Genomic DNA, 19,418 nt, shown 5'->3' on the forward strand with positions numbered 1-19,418 from the left:
ATAAGAACGGGTACATTCTATAGGAGAGCCATAACCCATAAAGAGCAAAATAAAGACTTATGCGGCGACCCTAACTAGCAAATTATCTTTACATGTTCGACAAATTTTTTTTTTTTTTTTTTGCATTGCATTGCTTTTCCCCTCTCTCTAGATCTCGGTCTCCTTTACTTTACCAACAACCATTATTCGATTTCTATCCACTGAAACCAGTGAGTACTTTCGGTTTTGTTGTCACAAAAATTCCATATTTTTATCATGAATTTGCCATTTGTCTCGTGAACCATTCACTCTATGGTTGAGATGAGAGGGTGGGTACACGTTCAATGATCCAGAATTCGAGTCTAAAGCATTTCCATATTTTGATAACAAGTCCTGGAAAATTGTCTAGTGTCTACAATGAGGTAACTGAATTATGATAGGTTGCTTTGTTTAGTGATAGTAATAAAGTAAGTATTAAGTTATATTAATCGTACTTTAATTTTGAGATCGTCCCCTAAAAACCATGAACTTATCCTTTAACCTTTCAACAAAGCCTCTTGACTCAAATTCACTAACACAAGCAACCTCTTTAGTCTTTCATCTTTTCTTTCCTTTTTTAATGAAAGAGACGAAGCGTAGATTTTAGTCTTCCCCTGTTAAAAATCCAAACTTGGACTTATTTATTATCTTCGGTTTACCTTGTTGCTCTTTATTTCATTTTTGTTTTTGCATTCTTTGTTTTCAAAGAGAAACAAAAAGAAAGAAATACAGAACACGTGATTATCTTGTATTTGCATTTATTCAACTATTAATTGTACACGTTTTTTTTAATCGATAAAGAAAAATGGATTGCTAAAAAAAGAGGGTATAAAAGAATTATACCACCCTTACCAAAGTACAAAAAAAAAAAAAAAAAAAAAAAAAGAGCGCTCAAAACAAGCTAAGAGCACTAATGAATGTCAAAGTAAATCTTACACCAATTTCTCATCACTTCCTTAGAGTCTACTTCTTCAAAATCTTTGAAATCCAAGGACCAAATAAACAACATATAGACTGCCTTGTGAGCAACAACTATAGCAGAATTAGGATTGCCATTGAAGACTCTATTATTTCTCTCCTTCCATAAACACCATATGATTGCTACAGGAACAAGTCTCCCGATTTCAGTTTTAGCTTTATCAGACAAAGTAAGTTGCCAAGCTTGCAGAGCTGGAACCACATTTTCAGGCATAGTATATAACCATTTCAGTTTCAAAGTCAAAATATCCCATACTGGTTATGCGAACTCGCAATAAAGAAAGAGATGAGGAGTAGTTTCTGGAGCAGTGCAGAATAGGCAGGTTGAAGGCACATCAATTCTTCTTCTCTGCAACATGTCTCTAGTTGGAAGCCTGCCATGAGCAATTAACCAAAGAAAGAAACCAATTTTTGGAGGACAATGTAAACTCCAGATATAAGAGAATTCAGTTGATGGTGCCATATCCTCCAAAGAAAGTCTGTCATAAGTTGATTTAACTGAAAAGCATTCATTTGACGTTAGAGGCCAGTAGAGTTCATCTTTAAGAGACAGATTAAACTTGAATGCTTGCAAATCAGCTAGCAGCAGATCCAATTCAATTTGAGCAACAACATTAATTCTTCTAGGAAGCTGGAAATTCCAAGAAACAGCATTGCCAGTTATAACACCCATATCAGCTACAGAATTTTGCTTGGTTCTTGATAAAGCATGAAGATTTGGGAAGCAATCTTTAATTGGATACTCATACAACCAGTTGTCAATCCAGAACTTAACCAAAACCCCATCATTAACTTTGAATCTAACAAACTTCAAGAATGTAGAATTTGACTTCATGATAGCTTTCCACACAGACCTGCCAAAGGTGCAACTAAGAATCTTATGACACCAAATAGAGTTATTGGTTCAATATTTTTCATCAATAATCTTTCTCCAAAGGACATCATCTTCAGTAGCATATCTCCAAGACCATTTGGCAAGCAAAGCATGATTAAAAACCTTCAAATTCTTAACACCCAAACCACCAAACTTTTTCTTCTCATGCAAAATCTCCCACTTGACATGGTGAATCTTCTTCCTTCCTTTATTATCAGACCATAAGAAATCTCTCATTATCTTTTCTAGCTTCCTTGCAATTGAGAATGGCATTTCAAAGAGGGACATGTAATAAACAGGGAGACTGGTAAGTACACTGTTAACAAGAGTGATCTTACCAGCTCTTGAGAGAAGAGGCTTTTGCCAACCAGGAAGTCTAACAATGAATTTATCCACCACCTTGTCCCATTTAGCCACACCACCACATTTGTACACGTTTATGAGGATACTTCCGACGACCAAGTATTCGGCAGTTTCCGAAGTTACACTCCAGGGTTTCTTTCAGTGTCAATAATCAGTATTTTGTCTCTATGCACACGAAGTTGCAGCATAAGTCCCCTCATGTAATATTGATACAATGATGTGCGATTTTTATTTTTCGTTGTTGTTATTGGCCTGATAATGTGTAGCGAAAATTTTACAAAGTCAAACGGTAGATAGATGATTGAGAATCCATCCGCCGACACCTGTTAACAACAATCCAAGAGATTTTTTTTATATTTTTCTATTTAAGAGATATTTTATTTTTTTTATTTACGGAAAACCTCAAATATATTAATTTTAATTTTCAAATTCAGCGATAGGTAACGGTTACAACATTACCGTTGTATTTGCAACATTTATAACACTTACATGAAAATCAAACTGAAAATAAAGACGTTTAAACTGCTAAACATTATAGTTATAAGACATAATATGATAAAAAAATCTCACAATGCCAAACCGATTCCAAAATAGCAAGGTATAACCAGTTGGTCAAGTGGCCAAGTAATGAAGCGCTAAGATGGTGCACTATCTGCAACATGGCCAAGGCCAGAAATGCATGGTGCATTCAGAGTTGCAGGTTAGGCCAAGGCATTGGCCAAACATGTTCTGGACTTGGCCAAAGATGGGAGATTACCATCAATAGGTGCCAAAAGAGTTTGACACATAGGCTGTGTGCATGAGACATGCAGGTCTTCTAGCAAGGCTTGCATAAACACATTTGCATGATTGGGGGAGTGATGCACAACTATGATGGTCGTATTTTGGTTGGGACAAGCTATCATGTCGCTGCAAGGCTAGAGACATGTGTCAGGCACCTGGACTTGACGGTTAAGAGTTGGTTACACAGAGTTGGTGTTTGCTTTATGCTTTCTAAGGCTAGGAACTGCCTCTATGGATTTAGGAAATAAGTTAGGCAAGTTGGCTCGGTTAGCCAACTTCCTTGTGTGAAGTAAATCTGTAATTGCTAGTCAGTTATTTGTGTATGGCTTTTGTAAGTCTATAAAATCCTGATCTTGTGAAGGTTTGGGTGTCCGGAACAAGGATAGTTGTGTAACCCTAAGTGTGCAGTAATGATAAGGCTTCATCCAAGATTAAAACTAAGTTCTGTTGGTGCATTTATCCCTTTGTTTGGATTACTGTTTTATGCATCAAGTGGAGTGTGTGTACTGATTTATTGGTTGAATGATTGTGAGAAAAACCTCTATTTAGTATGGGATGAATAGAGTTTTATTCAAGAAGAAGTGAAATTGTCTAAGTGCGAATTAGCTGAGACTGTGCTGTGGAGCATACTGCCGTTGTCAAGGTTGGTTGTTGCATTTGGATAATTTGAACCTGTGACACAAGGCAAGTTTCAATTATTTAGTTTTGATCAAATGTAACACATCCAAACCACATAGCAAATCTAAAAACAATAGCGGATGTTAGGATCCAAATATCCTACCATTTCTCAAGAGTTTTCTCAAAATCATAGTAAAAGATACGATATAGGTATAAAAGGATCCATGTATCCAACCATTTGTGAATGATATTTTCGTATTAATAGTAGCAAGGGTAACAAAGATAACAACTATTACATAAATCAATTATAATATGGCGGAATTGGTTTGTATCAATTAGGGTTTTTATTTGCATTTAGCCTCTAGAACTTGTTGTTGTTTTTGGTGTCTTTGATATCATTGTTTGAAATCTTGTTAGTGATTATTGACAAACTCTTTAAAGTATAACTTTATGTAAACCAAATCATATACTAAAATTAAAAAACGAGATCAAATTAGATAGAAACAAGTTAGGATTTGGAAGTAAACAAATCAGATTCAAACCAATAGTCAAAGAAAAAAACTGAGATCAAGAAGAGACGGAGAGTGAAAAAGGTTTGGATTGTCTTCCTTAGATTGATTTTTTTTTCAAACGGCTTTGGTTATCGTTGAGAGTTTTTCTAGGAGAAAGGTAGAGTATTTTCCAATCCAGATGTTAGATAAGAAGATATTTGGTATCAGAACCAAGGACGGGTTGGTGTGATTGAACCTGGAATTGAATGATGGTTTATTGTTCGAGTGGAGAAATATATTTTGAAGATAATTTTTCAACTAGTATTACACAAAGATGGGTTTGTGATGTGATTTGCAAATCGGAGGTTCAACTTGGTAGAAGTTTATGTTCTTTGTTCAGCTTTATGATGTAGTATGGGATGCATAATAAAGTTGAATGAGGTGGAATACATATATACTTCTTTAAGGGTGTTAGTAACCATACACCATAAATAATGGGTTACAAAGTTTGAAGAAAGGATGGGGCTACGAGGTCTCATGTAGAAGTAAGTCCAGCAACGCTTCGAAGTTATGCACGAGATGTTATGGATTTATGTTTTTAAGTCTATGTTAAAGTATTCTTGATGCTTGCACGTAATATCAAGAATGTTCCCGATCTCGAAAGCATGTACCACGGTAATATGGAAATTCACACGGTATGTATTCTGAGCGAGTATGTTGGGTGCGATGGTGGTAAAAGTATGTCAGATTGGTGATGGATTTGGGAATCTCCCAAAGGTTTAATCCTATTTATCACAGTGGAGATATCTGATAGTCTGTTTCAGATACACGGTAATCATGACATGTGCTGGAGTATGATATTGAAACCACTTATTTCTTCCTTGATTAGAGTTCAATATGTTGTTAGCTTACTGGTTAGGTGGAGCTAATGGTGATTCTTCTGGATGGTTCTCTTGGTGATTAATGGTGGAGTCTGTGCAAGAATTCGTTGATGGTGATTGAAGACTTTCATGGTGTTTGTGAGACGTGGCCAGTTTCATAAGTGTTCTTCAAACAGAAGATGGGTTGAAGACTTCTTTCAACGTCATGGTATTTTGGTCGAAGAGATGGTTCTATGAAGATGGAAGTTCGTACTTGAGCTTCAAAATTAATTCTACGAGTATATAGAGATGGTGAATAACCCTGGTGGAAGACGAAGGTGATTTCCTGTGTTCGTTGCATGCTTGATAGTATGATCCGAGGTGGAGAATTGTGGGGTGTAGTCGGTGGGAAAGAGTTTGGGTTTGATCAAACTCTATCGTAACTAAACTTGTTCCTAAAGTTTAGGAAATCTTAAGATCCAAGTTAGGAAAACTTGTTCCCAAAGTTAGGGCTTGTTAAGGGCTAAGTTTGTGTTCTCTGTATATATGACTAGAATTGTAGGTTTGTAAATCAATCCAACCTAGAAGGGTGGTAAATCCTTGTGCTTAGGATTTTGGTCTCTTTGGTAGGGAGGATCGTGTGCTACAGTGAAGGTCAATATCGGTGTGAGAGAAAAACTTGTAGAGAGAGAATTTTGGTATTCTAGTGTTTAGGGTTTGGGGCTTTTCCCTAAACCAAGTTTCTAGTGTTTCCATGTTTCTCCTCTGTTACTAGCAGCTGTGAAGAAAGCGTAGAAGAGAAGACATGAAGCTGGTTCGAGGAATGGTTAGAGAATTCGTTTCTATGGTTTCTTCGATGGTGTCCTCGGGTATGTCTTGTTAACTCTTTGGGTCTTGTCTTGGGTTGCGGAAAGAGCATGTAATGGTCTTTGATTTAATGGAAGTTTTTCTTGTGGTGTTGGCCGTGGATGTAGCATGTAAAGGTGAACCACGTATATCTTGTGTTGTGGTTGATTGTGTTTGTTTATCTTCTGTCTCTCTCTTATTATTTCTCCATGTTTGGTTCATATCACCAATTGCCCTTTGTGATCCTGTGCGCTCGAGGTGCCAATTTTCCCAACAATATTCAATTCTAATCCGAAAATTATCTGCCGATAGGTAAAAGTAACAGATGTAAGTTGAGTTCAATAGTATGAACCGATTAAAAGAGCTAACCCAGGATGAATCTTCAAATGAAGAAAATGGGCTTTATAGCCTTCACTCATAGTTAAACCTAAAAATCTACTTGAGTAATTTAAATTCTAAAATCTTACATGCCCCATAGGGATAAATTCCACAGTGGCTATGATCTATCATTTTGTGCTCAATATAATATGAAAGGACCACTCCACCAATTGCCAATAGATTATGAATTGGAATCCCAACATATCTAATTGGTCATGGGTATAATTTGGATCATGGAACTGATTTGTAGTCATCTAGATCTTAGATCATACGGTAGATTTTGAATCACAAGATATGTTTATGGTCACATGATAAATCAAATATGTGCCCCAAGAAAATTTTTGTGCATGTGGTGAACTTTTAGTCACGATATATTTAAGATTACATAATATATCGTGAGTCAAGATACAAATTTTAGATCATAATGTAGAAAAGAATTCAGCAAATTGTTTTTGAAACATGAGATAACTTTGGGGTATGTTGGCATCCTTTAGGTCCTATGTTAGTTTTGAGTTGGAAACCTAGGTCATAATTATGGATTCTTAAGAAGTTTTGCGCCGCAAGTTAGTATTTTGTTCACAAAGAAATTTTTCATCACAACAAACTTTTTGGATCACATGAAAAAATTGGAACCATAAAGCAGATCATCACAATTCAAATATTGTCTGGTTGGGTTCATTAGACAAATACAAAGGTAAAATTTGAATTCAGATGGAACATGAAGGAGTGATTGGAAAAATGCAGACTAATCTTTCGAGGTAGAATATGTGAAATGCAACAATTTTTGGGTGGCAACATAGATTTTGAGCCATTCTAAGTCACCAAGTAAATGTATAGTCGACGGGTAAATTTTAAACTAGAAGTCAAATTAAATCAAAAGAAGGTCTTAGCCATGGAGAATTTTTTTTTATTATGAGGTGCACATTGAATTACAATGAAAATTATTTTCTACGATGAAATTTTGTTTCACATAACAAATTCTAAGTCACGGGATTAAATTTAAGTGTCGGGTCAAATTTTGGACTTTTTTTTACAGGAAAGGAAAGATTCATTAATAAATTACTGAGGTACATCAAGTTTTTTTTTGATGTAATAGAGGTTAGCCATAATGGTAAATCCTCATACTAGAAGACAGAGTTTTCACTAAGCTTTGCGTCTTTTGACAAAAGATTCGTAACTTATTGGTTTCCCTTGGTACATAACAACATTCCCACTTATTATATCATTTAAGAGGTTCTAAACAATCATAAATAATATTATTTGTTGCGCATTTCGTTGATCCCATCCTGCCATTAATTACACTCACCACATTGACACAATCCCCTTCTAGATGTAGGTTTAAGACTCGATACTCCACTGCCCACTTAATCGATGTAGCAAGAGCTTCTACTTTTTCTGTATCTTGAGCTATTGCCGGTATGCATCCCGGTGCTCTCCAATTTCCTGCATCATCAACAATTATTAAACCAGTTCACATAAGTTTAGTGTCTTTTGAGAAAAAAACATCAAAGTTGATCTATATAAATGATACTGGTGGTTTCTTACAAGCAACTTGAACTTTAGGTCTAGGACCTGAGTTTCTACGGAACAACTGATTACAGTTGCTAGCTGCCCACCCAATCCTGTTACAGTTGATTTGACTCAATGTATTACTTGTGCATTATCAAAAGTTAACCCACACATCTCAGCTTTCAAATGTTCCAGAGTGTGAAACCTGCAATTTCTATCATTTGACGTTGATCCTACCATTATTAACACTTGTAGAGTACCGGCTAGCTAGCCATTCATCAATGGAAGCTCCATGTAATCTTTGGATTACGAGACCTGTTGTTATGTCATTTTAGGAGATTGTGAATCACATAATAAATTTGTGAATCACATACGAGACCTGTTGTTAGAGACGTAGAGTGACGCTTGGTGGTGGGTGGGAAATTCTTGAACTTGTTTGTATAAATAACTTGTTTTCCACTTCACACCTAATTAGTTCCAAACATGGCTTATTGGTGCAATCTTGTTTAACCACTTCAACAACATATAAAAGCATGCAAGCGGCTTATCTTATGTTTGTTTAACTGTGAAATGTTGTGTTAACTACTGTACTTTCTATTGGTCCTCTTGGTCTTGTTCCGCTTGGCTTCTGTGAGTCGGGCAAACTTACAAGTTAGACAACTTTGGGAACAACAACGCTAGTAGTACGTCACTATTGGATGTGGTAAACCTCGAAAGATGGTTACTTTGCACCATGTTGCATGAAAAGTAATTTTGGGCAACACACTATGCTTATTACAAACCAAATTCAGTGGTTGTGGAGGGATTTTAAGGACTGCTGTTGTAAATATTATTTATATTTCTTCATTTAAATTTAAAGATGTTGAGATTATTGGTCCCACATTGTCTGGACAATATAAGATCCTGCGGTTTATAATCACTTAGGACTCATCGCAAATTGGTTTTGAGTCGGATGCTCATATTCTAACATGGTATCAGAGCAGGCAATTTGCGACGAGTCATTTGACCGCGCCTTACTCCGCGTCACCCGATTTATTATCCATCCACGTGTTAGACCCAACAGGCTACAGTGAGGGGGCGTGTTGAGATTATTAGTCCCGCATTGTATGGGAAATCTAAGATCATGCGGTTTATAATCACTTAAGGCCTCTTCACTCATCACGAATTGGTTTTGAGTTGGATGCCCTTATTCTAACAAAAGAGAAAGGATCCCTTCACATGTTCTATCTCATACTATCTCACACTTTAGACCCTTTTTTTGTGAAAAAAATAAAAATGATATCGGATTCGAAACTAATATTTTGGAAATATGGTCTTCTTGCAAAGCTTTACCTAGGCCTGTCAACGGAAGAATATCCGCCGGATATTTAGAAATCCGATATCCGACATGTTAAGCACTACCGGATATTCGATATCCGATAATATCCTATAGGATATCAAAATCAGATATCGATTCCGATAGGCTAAGCTGTCGGATATCCGATAAATATCCGATAGTATCCGGTTATAACAAAAAAGTTTAAAAACCCTTGTAAAACATTTTCATAATTGACACTTATGGGATATTTAGCCGACAATATCCGATAATATCCGATACTAGACTCGAAATTAGGATAAATTACAAATAAGTTCCTATACTATCGGATATCGGATATTAACATTTCGGATGGGGTCTAATCCGTTTCCGATATGTTAAGGAAGAAATATCCGATAACATATCCGATCCGATATCCGATATCCGATAAAACGGATAAAATCCTATAGGATCTCGAATACTCGGAAACGGATACCGGATATCTGACAAATATTGACAGGCCTAGCTTTACCTACCTACCAAAAATGGGTTCATCCCGAGACGTATAACACCACCATCTACTACTTTGTAGATAAGCCGCTGAAAATCAACAAATTTTAATCATTGAAATTAAGATGGTGAAGTTTAATATTTCGGAATACACTATTTTTTGGTAATAACGTAGAGCTTTGTAAGAGGAACATATCGCCAAAATATTAACTTCAAATCTGTTATTGTTTGTTTTTTATTCACAAAAAAGACGCCTAAAGTGTGAGATAGTGTGATAATAAACTTGTGAGGAGATCCTTCCTCAAATTTAAAATCATTTAAAATATGTTTTATGTGAAAAGAAAAGGAAAACATTAATAATCATTGTTGACATGAACACAAGGAAGTTAAGACTTTTTCGTTAAGAACTGTAAGGCACCTCAAGATTTATCTTGAAAAAAAATATTCTAATTCAATTTGTGAGGATTTGATAATAATCTGTACCCAATAGTTCAGAAGATACATGCCAGTTCGGCTAATAAATGAGTTCGTACTATAAAACACAAGTCGGATTATGATCGACGCTCTAAATCATAGACGGCAGCCCAATCTTTTTTTTTGTTTTGGTGCATCGATTTAAAACCTGGCTAAATTGGGCCTATACCATTTAATTGGGGCCTATCAAAATTTTCTTCCCACGCCACCAAATTATTCTGGGCACCCAAACTTCTAAAAAATACTAATTTATCCCCACATTAATTCCTAAAACAATCTCATATAAATAGTAATTTTTCCATTTTTAGTAAATCCAAAAACAAAAAAAAACTAAACCTAAAAATTTTTCTATTTTCTTCCTAATCTTTCTAATTCTCAAAACCCTAATAAAAAAAAATCTTCATCCTCTTCTCCAACGAATCTTCGATCCAACCAAGAAAAAGGTAAATCTCCATCAACCCATTCTATGATTTGCATTTTTTCATTGATTTACATGTTTAAATCTTCAATTTTCGAAAATCAAAATATCTGATTACACCCAGAATCGGTTTATGTGGACATATCGAACAAACAGATTTTGGGTTTTGGTTTCGCCATGAATAACATGCATAGTAATCGGTTTATATGATGATTAACATCAACCGAAAGAGTTTGAAACAAAAGATGAAAATACATCACCAGAATCGGTTTATAAGTGCTTTAAAATAATCCGATTCTGGGTACCTTTTTTCTTTTAATTATGCGATCCCATAATCGGGTTTTATGTGCTTGTTAATTTACCGATTATGTCTGTCTCTTCAGATTCCTTTTCATAATCGGGTTTTATATATGTATCACATAAACCGATTGTGAATGTTTGACATTCCTGTATGTTTTTGTAGTCAGAATCGGATTACATATGTTTAATTATGTACCGATTATTAACTAGTTTTTTTTTTGGTTTTACGTAGATATGGACTTCTCACACCTACCGTTTTACTCTCGAGAGCTCACCTTGGAGGACATTCATAGGAAACCACAACGAGTGCCAGAAAGAAGCCTCTATAAGTTTGCCTATGGGCGTGAGACCCATCTTGAACAAGCTCTCGCATTAATTGACAAGCTTGCACTGGAGGAGCTTTATGAGGTTCACTAGGATGAGGAGAAACATGATTTCAGCTGAGAGGGAGCTCCATGAAGAAATGGAAGATATGTGGGAACAAATGTCTCAAGCACAAACTGCTACTCCTGATGGTGCTGATGCTGGTGCTCCTACTGATGGTGGTGCTGCAAATGCTCCCGGTGGTGGTGTTGCTGCTGATGCTGGTGCTCCTGCTCTTTAAGTTTTTACGTTTAAATTTTAGATATTAAAAGTTTAGGTTTATAAGACTTGTGGTTGTTTTAAGTTCTTAACACTCTTTTAAGGTTTGTATTTTGGATCATCTTTGTGTTGAACTTAATCCACTTAAAGTTTTAATTATAATTATGTGTTGTTGCTCAATAATTCTATCCTGACATGCCAACAATCGGGATACTCGATATGTCAACATAAACCGATTGTTCAAGCTATTTTTCCTATATATTTTTCAAGCTAGAATCGGGTCACATATTAATATATATAAACCGATTAGCGTCGGTGAAAATTCAAAATTTTAACATGTCTTTAATTGGTTTATGTTGGTCACAAGAAAGACCGATTCCTTGTGGCATTAAAATTTAATCGGGTTATATAGACCTTCGAGAAGACCGATTATTTCACGTTTTTCAAAAAAATAGTCGTTAGAGACTTTTTCTATAAATAGAGACCTCACCCTTGGATCCCATTTGCCCCAAAATTGATCATTTTATTCCCCATCACTCCATATACTCCACAACTACTCATTTCATACCTCCACATACAAGAAATGGCATCATTTGATTCAAACGAAGATTTGGCAATCACCAAAGCATGGTACGAGGAAACTCGAGTTAGACGTCAGTCCTCCATAAGGGTGGATTCCGTAACCTTTTGGGCTAGGATACACAACAAATTTAGCCAAGAATTTGGAAATCCCAATGAAAGAAGTGTTCAACAAGTCCATGATAGGCACCTACTCATCGAAAATGCGATACTTGCTTATTTAGCTATTCAACCTCGGATTTTTAAAACTCGCCATTTCAACTTGTCCATTGAAAAATTTGTAAGTAATTTTGTGGTTTTTTTTACGTAACCCATGTTGTTTTATCTTCCAATGAAACACCACTAACAAATGTAAGTTTGTTTTTTTGTTTTTGTAGCACGAAGTCGTGAAAGCGCGCTACTTGGAGGAAAAGGGGGAAGCATTTGCATTCGATGCAAGCTATCACTTCTTGGTAGAAAAAATCCCGGAGGATGACCCGGACTTCATGGATCGTGTATCGTCTTCGGAGGAAGATTGATGGCTTTAGAAGATTTTGTATAGGTTTTGTGGGTAGATCTCTATGTAAACCCTCACGAGACTATAACTCGTCCACTAGGGTCGCCTAGGGGTTTAAAGGCTTGATGCATGTGCTAAATGCATCCTACACTAATAATGGAATGAATGAAAAAAATATTTCGTATGAAAGGAAACAATCAGTTTATATATGTAATATGTAAAACCCGGTTATGAAAATCGGATTATACATATGGCAACGTTGACCGATTATAGAAGTCCTATGTTAATTTAGAAACACCAATCCAGAATCGGTTTACAAGTACATGAATGTAAACCGATTCCGAATACTGTTTACGAAAAAAAATCAAAATGTTTGATGTTTTGAAGAACTCTCTAACATTAGTTAATCTCACATCCAAAACATAATTAATCCCTAATACGATTAATTAATGCTAATTAATCAGGGATAAAATAGGTACTTAGGTAATTATTTTGATATAGGATGGTGTGAAGGTTATTTCTAGTGACCTTTTTGTCATCTAGGTATAGGCCCCAATTAAGTGGTATGGGCCACAATTTAGCCAGGATTTAAAAGAAAAATCGTGTTTTGATGCATAAGCAAAACTTTTGTGTTCTACAAATCGACAATCATATTCTAGAAATCGTGATAACAGGTGTCTGGGAGCTTCCTAAATTACTTAATTATCCTTAATTAGTTTATTTATTTATTGGACTGAAGGGCCTGAAGGGAGAGAGTCCCTTTTATGACAATTTTTTTTTGTAAAATGAAGCCTAGTGCAAATGTGCAGTTTGATAAAAATATTGAGAATGATTACTATTAAAAAACCGAAAATGCCCCTCCCTTTTAGTCCAATTATTTGTGTATGAATATTTTTCCAGGGGTATAATTGGAAAGCAAAGTAGAATATAACATATCTAAAAATCCGTGCCATGGAATTTTACAAATTTTATCTCGTTGGAATGAGTTTAAAGATATTTACTCAAGAGGTAGGGTCCGCTCACACTTTTATTTTCACACTATCTCACATTTTTGGCGTTTTTTTTCCCTAAAACATCTTAAACGGTAGCGGATTTGAAAAAAAATATTTTGGTCGTATGTTACTCTTGCGAAGCTCTACATACCTACCAAAAATGAGTACATTCGGGAACACCAAACCTCAATATCTATCGATCTTAGTTTTAATGGTTGAAAATCAGTTAGTTTTCGACGACTATTTTTCAAAGTAGCAAATGTTGGTGTTAAAAGTATCGAAATGTGCTAATTTTTGGTTGGAACGTAGAGCTACATAAGAAGAACATATCCCCGAAATATTAGTTTCACATCCTCTACCGTTTAGGAATTTTTAGGAAAAAAGATGTCCAAAATGTGAGATAGTGTAAAAATAGAAGTGTGAGTGGATTCTCCCTCTTTACACAATGAGTACGAACAACAATATCAAAGCTAAACTTTTTAAGAAAAACTCGGAGGTGTTTATCCTTTTACGTACAATTGAGTATATAGCCATTATGCAAACCACCATAAAGAATGCATAACTCATTATGCCTCAAAAATAACATTCCAACAAAAAAAAAAGGATGTATAACGCGTTATGCAATCAGTGGTGTTTCGTTTTTCTTCGGTCGACCCTCCCACTGTGGCAATGGTGTTCTAGTTTTATTTAAGAGAACTATTATCTTTAATTTTTTTTTAATATTTTTCAATTTTAAAGAATCTTATTTTTATTTTTTTATACGGTGTTAATCGTATATAAAGAATAGTCCCCCATAGCGGGGGTCTAACAACCACACCCAATATTTCGTTCGGCAATCTGTATGGACTAACTCCAATATAATTCCATGAGAATCAAATAGACAGTCAGACTCAATCAAGGAAATATATCCAAGAGTTATATCTCTGTTTCTCAATGCAATCAACAAATCAAACTAATAGAAATCCGTGAGCCTGATTATTATGATAAACAACTTGAACGGTACCAAAGACCAATGTTCAAGTGTTAATAAATTTCAATCAACAACCAAAGGTTGGATTTACCAGTTGTTTGGACTACACAGAACCTGTGATATTTCAATTATATAAACAAATATAATACGGAAAAAAAATAACACAGACACCAAAACTTTTGTTAACGAGGAAACCGCAAATGTAGAAAAATACCGGAAACTAGTCCAGATTTGAACACCGCACTATATTAATCCGCTAAAGACACTAGCCTACTGTTAGAGCACTACTCCGTCGAACTCGCAAGCGTTGTTATCTCAAACTTGTTTGTCAAGTTTAGTTTCCAAAACTATAAGTCTTGATTTCTAGTCTACTTATAGCTAAGTCTCGGATTAGGATAGAAAGTGTAGTTAAGCATTAGATTTCACGACGTTCATTGATTGAAGACGAAGAACTACTAAGGGGAGCTTGTGGAATTTCATCAACAAAAGGTATGTGGAGACTTGAACTCTTCTATCAATCAAAAGTCTATCTACTCTATCTCCTATTTGAGACAAAAGTCGTATATCTATATAGACTTCGATTATACACATTTGATATTTCGAGTTGAGTTTAACTCGCTTTCATATTTCTCGAAATATGTGTTGGTAATATTTCTCTTTAACCAAGTTTATCTTATATTCTTGACGAAAGTCAATAGATGATCATGTGAAAATCGCTTAGGAACATCTTACATGATTTGTGTGAGAGAGTCATTTGATGTAGACTAAGAATGTTTCGTATTGATCATTCGATCACTTGAAAATTGCGTCGAAGCTAATAGTTTGTTTGAGATAGCTATTATCGTCTTCTAAGAATGTTTCAACGATTAAATGGGAGTTTAGAACTATTAACCATGATTGGATATAGCACAGTATGCGTACTTGTATGCTAACTGTTGCAAGTTATTCCAAGTCTGGGAACCATAGTATGTATACCCGTATTCGTACTGGTTGGTTAATGAAAGTCCGAGAACTTAGTATGCATACCCGTATGCGTACCAGTGTAAAGTTCATGTCCGAAAATTCAACCGAGTTTGGAAGGTATGCGTACCCGTTCGCATAATAGCGAACCCAAACTTAGTCCGGCCACTTAGGTATGCGTACCCATTTGCATACTTGAGTAGGTTATGTTCTAAAATCGATTTTTTCATGAACTAATACATTTATATATTAAGGAATGCAATCTTTTGCAAACCGTGGCTATAATGTTCATGAATTGATTCGAGTGAATCAAAATCGATTTTGCTTCAACTGTGTCTTGTATACTTCTATGAGAATATAAACAATTGAACAATTCTAGAACTAGTTTCACTTGACTCATTTGAACTAGTTATGGTTAAGATGAACAAGGTTGATATGAATGTGTTCATATGAACTTCGGTTAACTATTGTTGAGCAAACAAGATGTACACGTTTAGGTACGGTTACTCATATCTAAATGAAGTCACTTTTCATTTGTGTGTAACAAACTAAGTTCAATCTAACGGTTGAAAGATATTAGCTTGAGCCTAATCAGGTTTTCATCTAACGGTGAATATTGAATTCTTTGTTACTGTAGATGGTGGATTTTCGACAAAGGCTAAAATCGTAAACCCATAATTATACGAACTCCTGATCCAGCAATCAGATGTGAGTATTGAGACACGAGTCTCTCATCGAATCTCTGACTAAGAATAATCTCTCAGAGTACATGCGGATATGTAGTCTCTCGGCTGGACACCGACATATCTCAATGAATACTGAACACTTCAGTAATTATTTCTATATAGAATCACGAGATTTACGACTCCTAGACAGCTTGCTCTGCTAGTATAGAGCGATAACGCCTTCAGGATACAAACAACAAGTTTTCCCTGACTATATAAAGGATATGAAGCTCCAGCAAGCTCATGTCAGAATAATTAATGCTCCTAGACAGCTTACTCTGCTAGTATAGATCCATCAGTTAATTATTCTTAAATTCTTGGATTCATCCACTGAATTTCCGAAAATATTCAAATATTTTCGCAATATTTCATTACTTCAATCTATGGTTCTTCCCAGCAGAATTCCATGGGTTAGTAATAAATATTCAACGCACGGGCATCTGAGCTACCTCAAAGTAAGCCCCGGCTCGAAAGGTGCAAGTGTACTCAACGATGATACACTAACAATCACCGCACGAATGAGTATTTCAAAATACGACGAAACGATGAACCTATGCAAAATAGGAAAGAAAATAATAAATAATTAAAATATTGACCAAGTTGCCAAGGGATTGGGATCACCGACCGGCCGGCCGTGCTATGGCCAATCCCACGCCAGTTTTATATTTTATCATTTTTTTTGTTATTTTCCTTGATCTTATGAAAATCATTTCATTTGAACAAATATCCTTCGTTTTGAGGAAACTCCTCAGTTTCATGGTGTTTCCTTCGCACCAAGGAAATAATATAAAATTGGGAAAAACATTGTGGGGCCGTGATTATTGGCCAACCGGCCATGCCTTGATCCCGTCCGGCCCCACACCTCATGGTTCCTCATTATTTTATTATTATTTTCCTAATCTCATGAAAACTCCTTCATCTCATGGTATTTTCACAAATCCATGAAAAATAATATAAAATTAGGGAAACTCGTGGGACCGGGTCCCAGCCAGCCGGTCATGCCCTAGCTGGTCCCGCACGCCCCTTTATTTTATTGTTATTATTTTAAAGTTTCCTTCATCCATGAAACTCCTTGATTTCATGGTATTTCTCTCAAATTAGGAAAATTCCTTAAATCATGGAAAAATACACAGAAAATACATAAAAATTAGGGAAACTCGTGGGACCGGGCCCAAGCCGGCCAAGCCATGCCCTAGCCGGTCCCACACGCCCTTATTTTTATTATTTTAATATTATTTTCTTCCTTTATCCCATGGAAACTCCTTCACTTTAAGGAAACTCCTCAATTTCAACAAAATTCCTTGATTCATGATATTTTCATAAAATCATGAAAAATATTATAAAATTAGGAAAAGGCACCATGGGACCGTGATCACTAGCCGGTCGGCCATGCCTTGGCTTCAGCAGTCCCACGCCTCATTATTCGTTCATTTTATAATTATTTCCCTTCATCTCATGAAGTTTCCTGAGTTTCAGCAAAACCCTGATTTTGTCATATTTTCTCAAATGGTTGCTCAAACGCACGCCAGAAAATATCAAAATTCTCAGGACTGAGACATGGACACCCTGGTGACGTGAGCATGTTACCTTGACCGACCAAGGTTGGCTCTTTGTCTTGCAAGAAGCTGGTCCCACGTATTTTCACGATTTGACCTAATTTGCGCAATTGCACGTATTAGGTCCAAAACTCTTCCAAATAATTTTGGAATTTCATAGAATGATCGTCAGTCAATCCCGTGACCACCCAGTGACGGTTTCATGACCCCTTGGTCGGTCTCTCACCTCTCCATAATTAATTAGGTTTTATCACCTAAGGCTCGGACGAGCATTTTTCGAATAAATGATTAAACCAGCATTTAATCATTCTTTCATAAACAAATCACCAACTCTTCAAGAGATCTTGGTATTTTGATCACGTGAGCATATGGACGCTACATAATCGATCCACAGTCTCATGTAGCCGGTCCTCCTTCATTCCATGGTTAATTCTCAAATAAACCATCAATTGGTCATCAATTGATCAAATTAGGGTTTCTGAGTCCAAGGATCATAATTCCAATTCGAACACTAATATTTTACGACGATCTCATGATCATTTTATTTATTATACTCGGTTCAACTACCAGTATTCTAATTAATGTTTTATTTGGTCACGCTACCAATAATTCATCAGACGAGCAACACTTTCAGATGAGCAATATTTGCTCAAACCAAGGAATATTGGTTCAACTCAATATTCAACAATTCATCGAATGAGCAATACTTGCTCGCCTCAACGTGAGAATTATACCTCTGTCTCAACAGACACGTTCAATTCATGAGTCTCAGAACATTTTGCAAAATCATGTTCAACTCAGCAAATACATGGACTCATCGTCCCATAAAGTCATGAAGTCAACAACTGACTAATTAACCACGAGACATCAATCGTGTCACATGGGGGGATATCAACTAGGTTTTGGTCTGGCGGTCTACGCACGTGTGTTCATACACCGATGGAATGTGAGCAAGTCGTGCAATCGTTGAAGGAGTTAACAAAGTATGGATGGAAAATCGACCAAGTCTCCGCACGATGAGCAACTGGTTTCAAACACGATTTCCATTTCCCCACTCTTTGATTCCATCAACTGTCACACTTCATGGGATCATGGTGTCTACAATTCCAGCAATATAAATAAGTCTCTGAAATCATGATTGAGAACAAGAATCTCACGTCTCACAGACAACACGAGATCAATACCTCATCAATTGAGAATTACTCTCAACTGAGCAATTCAATCATTCAGAACTTATCTTATTCAGAATACACACACACCCAATCTTTGATTACCATTGATTCCACATATTTCTCAGCTTCCCTCCTACAGATAACCCATCCTCTCTTGTGACCGAATTTACTCTGGAAGACCATTGTCTTGGTTTAGGCCGGAGTACTACAGATTGATCTCTCGAATTCAAAACTCCCTTCTTGCAGTGCATCTGTGTGAGGTTGAACATTTCGCTCGGTTCAAGGAGTCTCCTCCGTACGGTCGTCTCCTCAATCCCGTGAAAACCAGCAAATCGTTTTGCCCCATCACAGATTGGCGACCACAGTGGGAGATTAATCTCTCGGTTGCAATCTCAAGCTTTCACAAGATGGTTGGTCTTAGGTCTTCATCAGAAGCTCCAAACCCTAACCAGAGTATTTCAAATGGCGACATTCCTCACGCTCGTCGAACGACTCTGGTAATATTCGTCACTCCTACTTTACTTCCTTTTCCCTCTATTGATGCGTTCGACGGAGAAATCCCATCATTGGCTGAATTGGCACGGAGGCAAGAAATTCTGACTAGGAGCATCAATCGATTGAAGGAGGCAATCGATGAACTCTTCAACTGTATGGTAGAATTGACAAAACTCT

This window comes from Papaver somniferum, unplaced genomic scaffold, assembly GCF_003573695.1.
Source record: "Papaver somniferum cultivar HN1 unplaced genomic scaffold, ASM357369v1 unplaced-scaffold_41, whole genome shotgun sequence".
Taxonomy (NCBI): Eukaryota; Viridiplantae; Streptophyta; class Magnoliopsida; order Ranunculales; family Papaveraceae; genus Papaver; species Papaver somniferum.